Here is a 15,272-nt window from a genome sequence, read left to right as displayed (position 1 = left end):
GATACATGTATCTGGGAGTATATTCTTGTAAAAATAAACATTTCTTTTTTTTTTCCCCCATTTATTTATTTTATTGCATTTTAGGTTTTGGGGTACATGTGACGAACATGCAAAACTGTTGCATAGGTACACACGTGGCAGTGTGATTTGCTGCCTTCCTCCCCATCACCTACATCTGGCATTTCTCCCCTTGCTATCTCTCCCCAGCTCCCCACCCCCCACCGTCCCTCCCCTATTTCCCCCCAACTGACCCCAGTGTGTAGTGCTCCCCTCCCTGTGTCCATGTGTTCTCATTATTCAACACCCGCCTATTAGTGAGAACATGCGGTGTTTGATCTTCTGCTCTTCTGTCAGTTTGCTGAGAATGATGGTTTCCAGGTTCATCCATGTCCCTACAAAGGACCCAAACTCATCGTTTTTGATGGCTGCATAATATTCCATGGTGTATAATGCACAGTTCAATGATCAGATTAAAGTGAAAAGTGGAACACATTTTAATCTATATAAATTTAAAATATGACTTAAAGGCCAGTAGGATACAGCTGTCAAAGAATCATCTATTTAAGATATTGAATACTTTCCATAAAGAAAAATTCTAGCCTAAATGCATAAATGCTCTAAATGCCTTAAATTCTTTACAAATTTGAAAAATTTGTAAGGAAGAAATAGCATCAGTCTTTTGCAAACTATTATAGAGCAAAAAGAGAAGAATAAATGCTTACTAATTCTTTCTAAAGTACCAGTCTAAGCTTGATTCTAAAATATAACAAGACTATCTCAAGAGGAAAGCACATATATACACATTATATATGTATATAAACTCATACATATGTAAACAGATACATATATTTCCATGGATGGATATTCTAGTGTACTTCTTATGCAGAAAAAATATATATATATAAATATGTATATATAATATGTATAAGTATATATAAAAAATATATTTTTTCATTATTTTGTTTCTATCCATTCTAGATAATCTTTAATAAATATTCAGAAAAAAGTAGAAAGAGGTTCTAAAGTCTAATATAATTTATAAAAATAAGGAATAATTTTCAGAAAAAGTAAAATATGTAAATACATTTTAAAGTGTAAAATCACTGTTATTAAATGAAATTTATTAAATAAATGTTTGTGTGTCAAAATGGGTAAATCACAAAACGATAATGCTGATTGACTGAAGCATGTTTCTGACTACACAAAGTATAAAAATATTTGTATTAATACTAAAATATGCAAGAATATGTTATTCTTTGGTGAATCCTTATTTATGTGAAAATTAAAAATCACATGAAAGTATTGATGAGAACACATCCAGTAATGTAGTTACTACCTCTGTAGAAAAAAATTAAATTAGAAAATAAGGGGCACAAAAATGAATTCACCTACATCTGAATTGTTGTATTTTTAAAAAAACAGAAAAAAATGTTAAACCTCTGATAGCTGCAGACAAAGAAAGTGGCTTACCTCCTTTTCTCCCAGCCCCTCTGACTACCACCACCAAAAACGACAAAAAGAAACAAACAAACAACCAAGTCCAAAAGAATCTAAACTTCAGTATGGATAGGGTTGTCACTGAGAAAGACTTTTGTAAACCATCTTAACATTACAAAAATGGACAGAAAATAACTCTGTACAGAGTTATTATCAAAAGATCAGGAAAGAAAATTCAACATATCTCAACTGATGAAATCCCATCATCATCCTCTCAAAAGACCATACATCAGTCCCCAAAATATAAGATAACACTTCAAAACAAGTCAAATATATACTCAAACAAACGTTTAGGGATAGGAAAAAATCTTTGATCAGAATATTTAAAACTACAGAAATAAGCAGAGAAAAGAGGAAGACATAAAAATTGAGTTAATGATCTCAGGAAATAAATGAAAGAAGAGGCAAAATTATCTCAGAAACAAAAACAGATTGTAAACTGCTTCAGTGAAAAATGTAAGTGAAAATGTAGTAAAGAGCATTGAAAAAGGCAGGATAATAAAAGAATGAATATAATTTAAAAAGAAGAATATGTGAAATGCTTTTGAAAGAAATGGTAGAAAATAAGAAAAAAAAATGTTTACATGATCAGTATTCCTGAAGAGGATAAGGAAAACAATGGCATATAACATATTCAAACTATAAACCTGGAAATATTTGTAGAAATAAAAGAAAACCTGAATGTACATGTTTAAAGGATCTATGAGACACCTGTGGAAATTAGCCCAGAATAACAACTTCAAGGCCAATTCTAGTAAAATTATTAGATTTAAAGATGAAGAAAAATGTTCTTATGGCCACAAAGAGACATAATCAAATAATTGCAAGTACAAAATAATTAGCCTGGTATGAACATTTTATGGATTAGCATCTTCAAAAAACTCAAATATCATATGAATTAAAAACTACATCTAGCTATATAATATAGTATGAATTACAAACTACAAGTTGTCTTTCAAGTATTGAGGTTATAGAAATCGGTTTCAGGCATATAAGAACTTAACAAACTCTGAATCCATGAACACTCCTTGAGGCACCTGCTAAAGCAGGAATCTGACCTGCTTTTGAAAATAAGTTTTGTTAGAACACAGTCATAAATACGCATTTATGGGTTGCCTATGGCTGCTCTTGAGCAGCCATATTATCATATGTATCATATCAATACTCATATTATCCAGGATTCTCCAGAAAAACAGAAACAATATGATATAACAGATATATCATATATATACATATATTTTTATGAGAAAATTTACTGTGGAAATTGACTTATGTGATTATGGAAGCTGAGAATTCCCATGGTATGCCATATATAAGCTGGAGAACTGGTGGTATAATTCATTGTGAGTCCAAAAGCCTGAGAAGTAGATGCTTCAATGTCTGAGGGCAGGTGAAATTTATGCCCCAGCTCAAAAAGGTAGACAGATAATTCGCCCTTCCTCTTCCTTCTTGTTGTTGGACCCAAAGGAATTAGATGATGCCTGCTCACATTGGTAAGGGTGGATCTTCTATATTCACTCTACTGATTCAAAGGATAATGTCTTCCACAAACACTCACATGAACACACCCAGAAACAATGTTTTGTCAGCATAAGCTAAATCAACCAAGCCATGACCAGAAAACCTTCAGCAAAAGGAATGATAGGGTCAATGAGTAAAAGACTAATGCACATATGTCATATGTTGCAAAAATTAGAAGTAATGCAACTAGAAGTTAGGAGGAGAAGGGAGAAAAAAAGAAAATAGAATAAATTTATTGATTAGATGACATTAAAGGATATCATAAAACAGACAAAACTGATAGTAAATTTTGTATAAGGCAACAGAAGACTAAGATAATTAAAGAAGATAGAGTACAAAGGAAATCATTATAAAAAAAACAGAAACCTTCCTAAATACCATTTTTCTATAAATCACAAAGAAAAAGTACATTACAGAAGGAAGTAGAGCTAATGATCACATGATGTATACATGTAAAAATTTAACAGAGTTCAGAGTAAACATTTCAGTTGGACCAATAAGCGTGAACAGGATCAAGTTTGTCCATTATAAGGTCAGTCTTTCAATTTGACTAATGAAGTATGACCCAACCATATGCAGTACATTAAGTACTTATAAAAATAATGACATAGAAAGGATAAAAAAAGAAATGATGGGCAATCAGAAACAATAAAAGGGCAGTGGTAATGTTCTGATATCAGAAAAGTAGAATTCAAACCAAAAAGTAAGAAACGTGATAAAGAAATTTACTATTTAATGCCAAAAGCCAAAATTCACACAGAAAATATATTATAAATATGGAGAAAATAAAGTATCCATTGTTATGAATAATACTTACAAGAGATAAGAGGAAACATAGCTAGAAAGAGAACAATAATGAGACTTTACTACTCCACTAACAGTTTAAGACAAAGTAGGCAATGTAAAGGGAATAGATGTAAGAACTAAACAACATAGTGAAGTAGATTTAATAGATATATATGTCTTTCAAACCCTAATAATTAAGGACACATCTTATTCTCAAATATCCATGAAATAATCACAAACATTGAACACATTAAATTACAAAGAAAATATCACTAAGTCCTACAAAGTAAAAATATTATGAAAAACATATTCAGATAACAATGCAGTAAAATTAGAAAGTATTTTTTATAAGTCCTCCTACCTTTAAATTTAAATGTCTTCCATTAAACAACTGTTGGGTAAAGTGGAAAACACAGATACAAATTACAGAATTCCTGGAAAGTAGCCATAATGGGAGCACTATATATAAGAATTTGAGATGCAGTTAAACAGCTATCTGAGAAAAATTCATCTTAAGAAACGCTTTATCTGTAGAAATAAAAGAATAAGATAAATATTTGGTTCAAAATGAAAATAGAGAGGAACAAAGTAAATTAAAGAAACCAGATAGACAAACATATGGAGATAATAAACAGAAATAAATAAAATAGAATATGTAAACTGTAGACTTAATGAATCAAATTTCTGTTTATTAAAAAATGATTAATCAAAATAAAGATAGAAAAGACCCAATCAAAATAAAGATAGAAAAGACCCAATACAGAAATGAAATGACAACAGGGAGCTGTCAGTTGAAATAGAAAAAAAAATTCTTAAATATGAAAGAAAACTTTTTAGGCCTCTATAGAAACAAATTTTAAAATTTAGACCAACTAAATAAATAATTTGTAGGTAATACGGGCATCATTTTTAAAAAAGCACAGACAGATTTTATAGAATAAGTAAAGAATTTTTTTTATGTTACTACTACATACACACACAAAAGGACCAACTCTGATGTTTTTTACTACGGAATTCTAATAATTTTTGAAGTTGGATTTTCCAATACTCTCGAAATTTTTCCAGAGTACAGAAAATAAAGCAATATTTTCTAATTGTTTTATGAAACAAGTATAACATTGACACAGAAGTATAAAGAAAATATGGAACATATATACTATGGAAGACTATGCAGTCATTAGAAATGATGAGATGAGATCATGTCCTTTGCAGGACCATGGATGAAGCTGGAGGCCATTATTCTTGTCAAACTAACACAAGAACAGAGAAACCAAATGCTACATGTTCTCACTGCGTAAGTGGCAGCTGAATGATGAAAACGCATGAACACATAGAGGGGAATAACACATATTGAGGCTTATTGGAGGGTGAAAGGTAGGAGGAGGGAGAGAATTCAAAAAAATAACCAATGGGTACTAAGTTTAATACCTGGGTGATGAAATAATCTGTACAACGAACAAACTCCCATGACACAAGTTTACCTTTATAAACAAACCTCCACATGTACCCTTGAACTTAAAAGTTAAAAAAAAATGTAAAAAATTAAATAAATAAAAAAGAAAACTTCAGGCTAATATAATCTATAAATATTGATGTAAAAATACTAAGTAAAATATTAGCAAAGATAATCCAACTTAACATAAACTTAACTCTGCATTAGGAAAATACTATACCTTCACGGACTATAACTTATTCCAATAATGCAAAGTGATTCAAAATTAGGAAATCCATCAGTACAATGTGAATGTAGATCTAAGGTAAAGTTTCATAAAATTATTTCCACAAATGGTGAAAAAGCCTTCTGTCATTCTTGATAGCAATACTAGAGGAAATGGAAATCAAGGAACATTTTTAAATACAATAATTCCTTAGTATTAATGTGAGTATCTTACTTAATGTGCAGCATATCTGCACAAATCAGGAAAAAGACAAATATGTGTGCTATTTTCTGAACAAAACATTTTGCTTTCCAGTTATAGAAGAGAAAAAAACAAGCATAAGTATTGATTAAAAAAGAAGTAAAATAATCTCTGTTTGTAGAGTATATGTGGAAAATATGAGAGAATTCTTGATAAACCATTAAAATTCAGCAAGGAAGCAGGATATCAAATTAACATATTTAAATGAATAGCTTTCATATACACAAAAAATAACAAGCTACATAATATAAAGGTAGAAGGAACTCCCATTTACAATAACAACAAAAATGAAGTAATAGAAATAAACATAAGAAATATACAAAAAATTCTCAAGAATTGAAAAGTAGATGAATAAATGAAAACAATCTCTTTTTTAAATAGCGAAAAAAAACATAAAAAGACATCCGTTTTCCCTGTGTTCATTTGTATACTAAAGACAACCTCAATAAAATATCACAAGTGTTTTATGGTTTTAAACAATTTGATATTAAAATTCATATTTGAAAAAACAGAAAAATATAGGCAGCAAAATACTGAAAAAGAAAACTACAAAAGGAGACAAGCTCTATCAGACATTAAAATATATTCTAAAGACTCTATAATTAAGTCAGGATGTTACTGGTATATTGATAAATGTATAGAACAGCAGAATAGAATGTATAGCCCCAAAATAGATGCAAATGCCTTTGGAAATTAAATATATGATAATGGTATTAATTCAAATCCCTGTGGCAAAAATAAACATTTTAATAAATGGTTCTGGGAAAACTGGATAGTCATTTGGTAAAAGATAAAATTAAATCTGTAATTTATACTGTACCCTCCAAAGAGGGTGGAGTGTAATATTTAGTGTTGAAAGAAAAAAAAAAAAATCTCCAACTTAGAATTCTATCCAGGGAATTACCCATAAAAAGTAAAGGAAACCTAGAGACTTTCTGCAAAAAATGAAAAAGGAGTAAATTCATTGCCAGCAGAACTGCCTTCCACTAAACAACAAAAGATTTTCTTCAGGGAAAATGAAAATAGAAATCCAGATCAAAGAGAGTGGAGTGAAATATTTAATGTTGAAAGGAAGAAAGAAAAAAAGAAAACACCAACTTAGAATTCTATCCAGTGAATTATCCTTCAAAAGTAAAGGAGACATAGAGATTTTCTTCAAAAAATAAAAAAGGAGTAAATTCATTGCCAGCAGAACTGCCCTCAACTAAACAATAAAAGATTTTTTCAGGGAAAATGAAAATAGGACAGAATTCCAGATCTATGTAAAGAAAGGAAGAACATCAAGAAGGAATAAATCAAGGTATATAAAATGTTTTGGTTTTCTTAACTGATCTAAAAGAGAACTGTTTTTAAGTTATAACACTAGCAGTGCATTAGATGACTTGTAGCATTTGGATAGGTGATACGACAGCAATGTTATAAAAGTTAGAAAGGAGGAACTGGCAATACTTTATTATAAGGTACCTGCACTAAATGTAAAGAAGTAAAAACTTATTGGAAAGTGGACTTATATTACTTGTTACTGTATATTGCAAAATTTAAGGCAACCACTAAAACATTTGCATGAAAAAGAATAATAGAAACAAAATGAAATAATGTAAAATGTTTAAATAAAACCAGAGAATGCAGACAAATTATATATGTAATGAATAAAAACAATTATGGTAGATATCAATCTATATGAATAATATTTTTGTATGTGTATAGTCTAAATACACCAATTAAAATAAAGATATTGTCAACTGGATACAAAAAAGAGTTAAATTATTGTGTTGTCTAGAGGAAAGCTACTTTAAGTATAAAGACAGATTAAAAATAAAGAGATATACTATGCTAGTGGTAAATAAAACAAAACTGGAGTAGTTATATTAATTTCATTCAAAGCAAACTTCAGAAAAAAGGAAACTGTTAAGGATAAGGTAGTATTACATAACGATAAAGGGAGTTCATTCTCCAGGAAGACGTAACACTCCTTATTGTGCAGACCCTTTACATCAAAATACATAAGACAAAATCTGATATAACTTAAGGAATAAATAGTCATATCCATAAAAAAAGATATATTGAAATCCTTATAATGTGACCTTACATGAAGTTACACAGGTAATTAAATTGAGTTCATTAGAGTGGGTACTAATCCTTTATGACCAATGTTATTATTAAAAGAGGACATTTAGGCACAGACGTGTACACAGAACATCATGTGAAAATGAAGGAAGAGATTAGGGCGATGCACACAAGCGAGAGAAGTCAAAGTTGCCAGCAAACCACCTAGAAACTTACAGGAAGGCATGGAGCAGATTTTCCTCAACATCATTCAGACGAAACCCTGATGGCACCTTGATCACAGATTTGTAGCCTCCAGAACTACAAGATAATTAATTTCTGTTGTCTAAGCCTCCAGTTTGTGGTAATTTCTTGTGGTCCTAACAACCTAATATGAAGATCTTTATATGGAAAACTACACATAGCTCTATATACATATTAGAGTACCTAAAATCCAAAAACTCGACAATATAAATGCTGGTGAAGAAAGCAAAGCATTTGTTGCTGATATTAACGCCAAATGGTACAGCAACTTTGGAAGAGAGTTTGGCAATTTCTTACAAAACTGAACATAATCTTAGCATATGATTCAGCAATGTGTACCTGAATTCTCATCCAACAAATTTTAAATCTTATGTCCACATGAAATTCCACATAAAAATGTCTATAATGGCTTTATCATAATTCATAATTTCCCCAATCTGGAAGCAACCAAAATGGATTGTAATAGGTGAATAAACATCCATTCTGTGAAATATTAATAACAACAAAAAGAAATAAGACTTTAAGGGATAAAAAGATATGGGTGAACCTTAAATGCATACTGTTATGCATTGTTAGATTTTAAAAGTTGTTTTAAAAAGGCTACATACTGTATAATTCCAATTATATGACATTCTGGAAAGGGCAAAACTACAAAGACAGTAAAATGATGAATGATTGCCAGAAGATTTGGAAGAGGGGGAAAGTTGAGTAGGTGAAAGATATAGAATTTTTAGGGCAGTAAGACTATTCTGTATAACCATATAATGATTGATATATGATTTTCTGCATGTGTCAAAACCCATAGAACTTTACTACATGTCAAATTTATTTTAACAGTTGCAACCTAAAACAATTAATAATGGGCCAGACCTGGTGGCCTATAATTCCAGCACTTTGGGAGGTCAAGGCAAGAGAATATTTTGAGGCCAGGAGTTTGAGACCAGACTGGGCAATATAGCCAGATGCTGTCTTTACAAAAAAATAAAATAAAAAATCAGCCTAGCATACTGGTATGTGCCTGTAGTCCTAGCTACTCAAGAAGTTGAGGTGGGAGAATTGCTTGAGCCCAAGAGTATAAGGCTGAAGTAAGCTGTGATTATGTCACTGCACTCCAGCCAGGGTGACAGAGCGAGAACTAGTCTCTAGGAAAAAAATTTTTTTAAAGGCAGAAATTACTTATGAGGTCTGTAGGTCATAGAAAGAAATATAGATTGTGAAAAGTGGGTCTAACTGTATTATGAACTATTGAATAACCTCAATGAAGGGGATTGAGAGAAAAGTGCCTTCGAGCAGAGTCTATACAACTAAAGGCAAACATAAACTTCATACATGCATTCACTCTTCTTTTTTCCTTCTTTTTAGAGATAAGATGTTGCTCTGTTGTCCAGGCTGCAGTGCAGTTGTATGATAACAGCTCACTGCAGCCTCAACCACCAGAGTTCAAATGATCCTCTTACCTCAGCCTCCCAAGTAACCGAGACAATGGGCACAGATCACCACACTGAGCTAATTTTTAAATTTTCTTTTTGTAAAGACAAGTTCTCACTTTGTTTCCTATGCTGGTCTACAACTCCTGGACTCAAGCTACTGTGCCAAAGTGTTGGGATTACAGACATTAGCCACTGCACCCAGCTAGCACTCTACTCTTGATAAAGTTGTTTCACGTAGCAGTATAGGTTAACAATCCTAATCCTGCCTTGCTAGTATGCTGGAATTGAACACTTAAGAATGTTGGATAATGAGAACAAGTTTTCTAAGTGCTGGAGTAGGAGGTTACAGATAAGGAATGCGAGGAGGCTGGAAAAATTCATATAGTAATAGATTAATGTTGGAGACATGAATATAAAATCATGTTAAGCTTAATATAGATACAGATGGTTGTATATGTGTTTTTATACTGAACAATATTCACACTTTTCTATTTTCCTGCTCTTTCAGCCAAAAGCAACCAAGAAGACTTGATAATTAAATGTATTGTGGCAATTCTTGGATGAAATTGTGGGATTTTAAAAAAGGACATTAGGTAAAAACTAAAGAAAATTGAATAAATTGTGGACTTAATAATAATGTGTTACTATTGGTTCATTAATGCTAACAAATGTAATATACTAGTTTAGGATATTAGTTGATATGATTTGGCTGTGTCCCCATCCAAATCCCATCATGAATTGTAAGTCCCATAATTCCTACATGTCATGGGAGGAACCCGGTGGGAGGTGATTGAATTATGGGGGCAGCTCTTTCCCATGTTGTTCTCATGATAGCAAATGAGTCTCATAAAATCAGATGGTTTTAAAAATGGGAGTTTCCCTGCATAAACTCTCTCTCTTTTTGCCTGCTGCCATCCATGCAAGAAGCGACTTGCTCCTCCTTGAGTTCTGCTATGATTATGAGGTCTCCCCACCCATATAGAACTGTAAGTCCATTAAACCTCTGTTTCTTCCCAGTTGCAGGTATGTCTTTATCAGCAGCTTGAAAATGGACGAATACAGTAAACTGGTACCAGTAGAGTGGGCTGTTGCTGAAAAGATACACGAAAATGTGGAAGCAACTTAGGAACAGGGTAACAGGCAAAGATTGAAACAGTTTGTGGGGGCTAAGAAAGGAAAATGTGGGAAAGTTTGGCACTTGGTGACTTGGGTGCTGTTAAAAGAATTCAGTTTTAAAAGACAAATAGAGCATAAAACTTCAGAAAATTTGCAGCCTGATGATGGGCTTGAAAAGAAAAACCGATTTTCTTTTCTTTTTATTTATTTATTTAATTTTAAGTTCTGGGTTACATGTGCAGATCTTGCAGGATTGTTACATAGGCATACACATGCCATGGTGGCTTGCTGCTTCCATACCCCTGTCACCTATATTAGGTATTTCTTCTAATGTTATCCCTCCCCAATCTCCCCACCCCCTGCTATCCCTCCCCTAGCACCCTACCCAAAGTACCCCAGTGTGTGATGTTCCCCTCCCTTTATGTATTCTCATTGTTCAACACCCTCTTATGAATGAGAACATGTAGTGTTTGGTATTCTGTTCTGTGTCAGTTTGCTGAGAATGATGATTTCCAGATTCATCCACATCCCTGCAAAGGACATGAACTCATTCTTTTTTGTGGCTGCATAGTATTCCATGGTGTATATGTGTCACAGTTTTTTAATCCAGTCTATCTTTGATGGGCATTTGGGTTGGTTCCAAGTCTTTGCTGTTGTAAGCAGTGCTGCAATGAACATACATGTGCATGTGTCTTTATAATAGATCGATTGGGCATATACCCAGTAATGGGATTGCTCAGTCAAATGATATTTCTATTTCTAGATCCTTGAGGAATCACCACACTGTCTTCCACAATGGTTGAACTAATTTACACTCTGAAAAACCCATTTTCTGAGGAGAAATTCAAGCTGGCTGCAGAAATTTGGTAAGTAACCAGAAGCCAAATGTTATTTACCAAGACAGTGGGGAAATTGTCAGAGATTTTTGCAGAATCCCTCTCATCACAGGCCTGAAGGCCTGGGAGGAAAATATGGTTTTGTGGGCAGGGGTCAGGGTTCTTGTGCTGTGTGCAGTCTAGGGAGTTGTTGCCCTTTGTCCCAGCCACTCCAACTGTTACTAAAAGGTACAGCTTGGGCTGTAGCTCCGGAGGTTGCAATCCCCAAGCCTTGGCAGCTTCCACATGGTGTTGAGCCTGTGGGTGCACAGAAGTCAAAAATTGAGGTTTGGAAACCTCCACCTGGATTTCAGAGGATGTATGGAAATGCCTGAATGTCCAGGCAGAAGTTCTCCTCTCATGGAGAACCTCTGACAGGGCAATGCTGACAGGAAATATGTGATTGGAGCCCCCATACAGAGTCTCTACTAGGGCACCAGCTAGAATATCTGTGAGAAGAGGACCACCATCCACCAGACCCGTAATCGTAGATGCACTGACAGCTTATAACGTGGGTCTGGAAAAGCCATAGCTACTCAACACCAGCCCATGAAAGCAGTCAGGAGGAAACTGTACCCTGTAAAGCCACAAGGGCAGAGCTGCTCAAGATCATGGGAACCCCCCTCTTGCATCAATGTGATACAGATGCAAGACATGGAGTCAAAGGAGATCATTTTGGTGCTTTAAGATTTGACTGCCTGACTGGATTTTGGACTTGCATCGAGCCTGAAGCCCCTTTGTTTGGGCCAATTCCTCTCATTTGGAATGGCTGTATTTACCCAATGCCTGTACCTGCTTTGTTTCTAGGAAGTAACAAACTTGCTTTTGATTTTATAGCCTCATAGGTGGAGAGGACTTGACTTGTCTCAGATGAGACGTTGAACTGTGGACTTTTTAGTTAATGCTGAAATGACTTAAGACTTTGGGAGACTGTTGAGAAGCTGTGAATGGTTTTAAAATGTGAGGACATGAGATTTGGGAGGGACTGGGGCAGAATGATATGGTTTGGCTTGTCCCCACCCAAATCTCATCATGAATTTAACTCCCACAATTCTCATGTGTTGTGGGAGGGACCCGGTGGGAGGTGATTGAATTATGGGGGTGGGTCTTTCCTGCACTGTTCTTATGATAGTAAATTGGTTTCAGGAGGTATGATGGTTTTAAAAGCAGGAGTTTCTCTGAATGAGCTCTCTCTCTCTTTTTGTCTGCCGCCATCCACATAAGATGCGACTTGCTCCTGCTTACCTTCTGCCATTATCGTGAGGCCTCCCCAGCCATGTGGAACTGTAAGTCCATTGAACCTCTTTTTCTTCCCAGTCTCAGGTATGTCTTTATCAGCAGCATGAAAATGGACTAATACATTAATAATGGGGCAAACTGAGTTTTGGGTATGTGAGAACTGTCTGTATTATTTTCTTACCTTTTTTTTGTGGTTTCTTTTTAAGACAGGGTTTCAGTCTGTTGCCCAGTGGTATTATCAGAGCTCACTATAGCCTCGACCTCCCAGGCTTATGCCATTCTCCCCTCTCAGCCTCTTGAATAGCTAGCTTGTTTTTTTTTCTGTAAATGTTAAACTGTTTGAAAAATCAAATCTACTTTTAAAAATTGTGGAGGTTAGTTGGATGAGCACAAGAATCAGCTTGACGGGACTCCCAATTACAAAAAATTGGGGATAATTTGAATGGCAATAATGATAGTGGTTCATTATAATCCATAAAATAGAATGACTATCCATGATTGCAGATTGATGCAAATGAACAGTTAAATAAATAAACACATGAAGAAGGGACAGTTCTTCCTTACAGTAACATTTGAACTTGGAAGGTCTGATAGAAAAATCACCATTGAGCAATCACCATAGAAATAATTGTTACAGGCAAGAATAAATTTACAGATGCTGAGAAGAGTGGATGAGAGCATAATGAGAAACAGGGCATTCTGCATAGTGTCAGTTTATCTCCCCACAATGTAACAGTATAGAAACCTGATACACAGCACCTTAATCAAATGATCAACGTTGACTTCACCAGTACTGAGATGTACTGTTATCATCAGTCCCCTGGTTTGTTGCTCTGAGAAGGGAACAATAATTTTGTGCTATTTATGCCAATAATTAATAACCATAATGTAAATATGAGAAAATATCAGAAATTTGGGACACGGACATTATAAAAGATAACTTTTCAATACTCTTCATAAGTGTCATAAATGGTTATGATAGAAAAAGAGTGACCAAGTATATTAGTCCCTTTTAATATTGTTAAAAATAATTGCTCAAAATGTAAATGACACACAGGATTAAAAAAATGTGGTACATATTCACTACAGAATACTATGTGTTCATAAAAATGGAATGAGATCATGTCCTTTGCAGAGACATGGATTGAGCTGAAGGCCCTTATCAACAGAAAACTAACAGGAATAGAAAACCAAATACCACATATTCTCACTTATAACTGGGAGCTGAAAAATGAGAACACATGGACACAGGGAGGTTAATGACACACACTGGGGCCTGTCAGGGGTATGGGAGGAGGGAGAGCATCAAGGTAAATAGCTAATGGATGTGGGGCTTAATACCTAGGTGATGGGTTGATAGATTCAGCAAACCATGATGGCACATGTTTATTTATGTAACAAACTTGTATGTCCTGCATGTGTATCCTAGAACTTAAAATAAATAATATATATTTTTAAAAGAATTGCCCGAGACTGTGAGAGTGGGTAATTTATAAAGGAAAGAGGTTTAATTGAATCACAGTTCAGCATGGCTTGGAGGCCTCAGAAGACTTAGAATCATGGCAGAAGGTGGAGGGGAAGCGAGACACCTTCTTCATAACATGACGGGAAGAGTGCTGAGCAAAGAAAAAGAGCCCCTTATAAAACCATCAGATCTCCTAAAAATTCACTCACTATCATGAGAACAGCATGTGGGAAAACACCCCATGCATATCCTGGAACTTAAATTCCAATGATTCAATCACCATGATTCAATTACCTCCACCTGGTCTCTCCCTTGACAAATGGGGATTATGGGGATTACAATTCAAGATAAGATTTGGGTGAGGACACAAAGCTTAACCATATCACAAAGGAATTGTACCAGATTGGGGGAGACTAAAGAGACATGACAACTACATGCAATTTACTATCCTGGATTTGTAATTAGGCTAAACGTGAATAAATTGTATAGATGAACAGTATTACAGACAGAATGCATAAGTCCATCAAAATTCATACATTAAAGCTCTGACCCCCAGTGTGGCTGTATTTGGGGTAAGGAAGTAATTAAGATTAAATGATGTCATAAGAGTAAGGCCCCGGTCAACAAGATTGGTGTCCTTAAAAGAGGAGATGCCATAGAGCTTGTTCTGTGTGCACAGGTACCAAGGAGAGGCCATGTGAGCACACAGTGAGGTGACCATCTAAAGCCCAATGGGGAGTCCTCATCAGATGCTGTGATGGCATCTTGATCTTGGGCTTCCCAGGCTTCCAGAGGGGATAAAATAAATGCAATTTAAGTCACCCAGCCTTTGGTATTGTGTGATAGCAGCTTGAGCAGACTAATACAAGTAGTTATTAGAAGTATTATATTGGGCTGGGCACGGTGGCTCAAGCCTGTAATCCCAGCACTTTGGGAGGCCGAGGCGGGTGGATCACGAGGTCAAGAGATCAAGACCATCCTGGTCAACATGGTGAAACCACGTCTCTACTAAAAATACAAAAAATTAGCTGGGCATGGTGGCACGTGCCTGTAATCCCAGCTACTCAGGAGGCTGAGGCAGGAGAATTGCCTGAACCCAGGAGACGGAGGTTGC

Source organism: Cebus imitator, unplaced genomic scaffold (assembly GCF_001604975.1).
Source record: "Cebus imitator isolate Cc_AM_T3 unplaced genomic scaffold, Cebus_imitator-1.0 Scaffold116, whole genome shotgun sequence".
NCBI classification, from domain to species: domain Eukaryota; kingdom Metazoa; phylum Chordata; class Mammalia; order Primates; family Cebidae; genus Cebus; species Cebus imitator.
The sequence above is the reverse complement of the archived record's forward strand: the minus strand, read 5'-3'. Positions refer to the sequence as shown.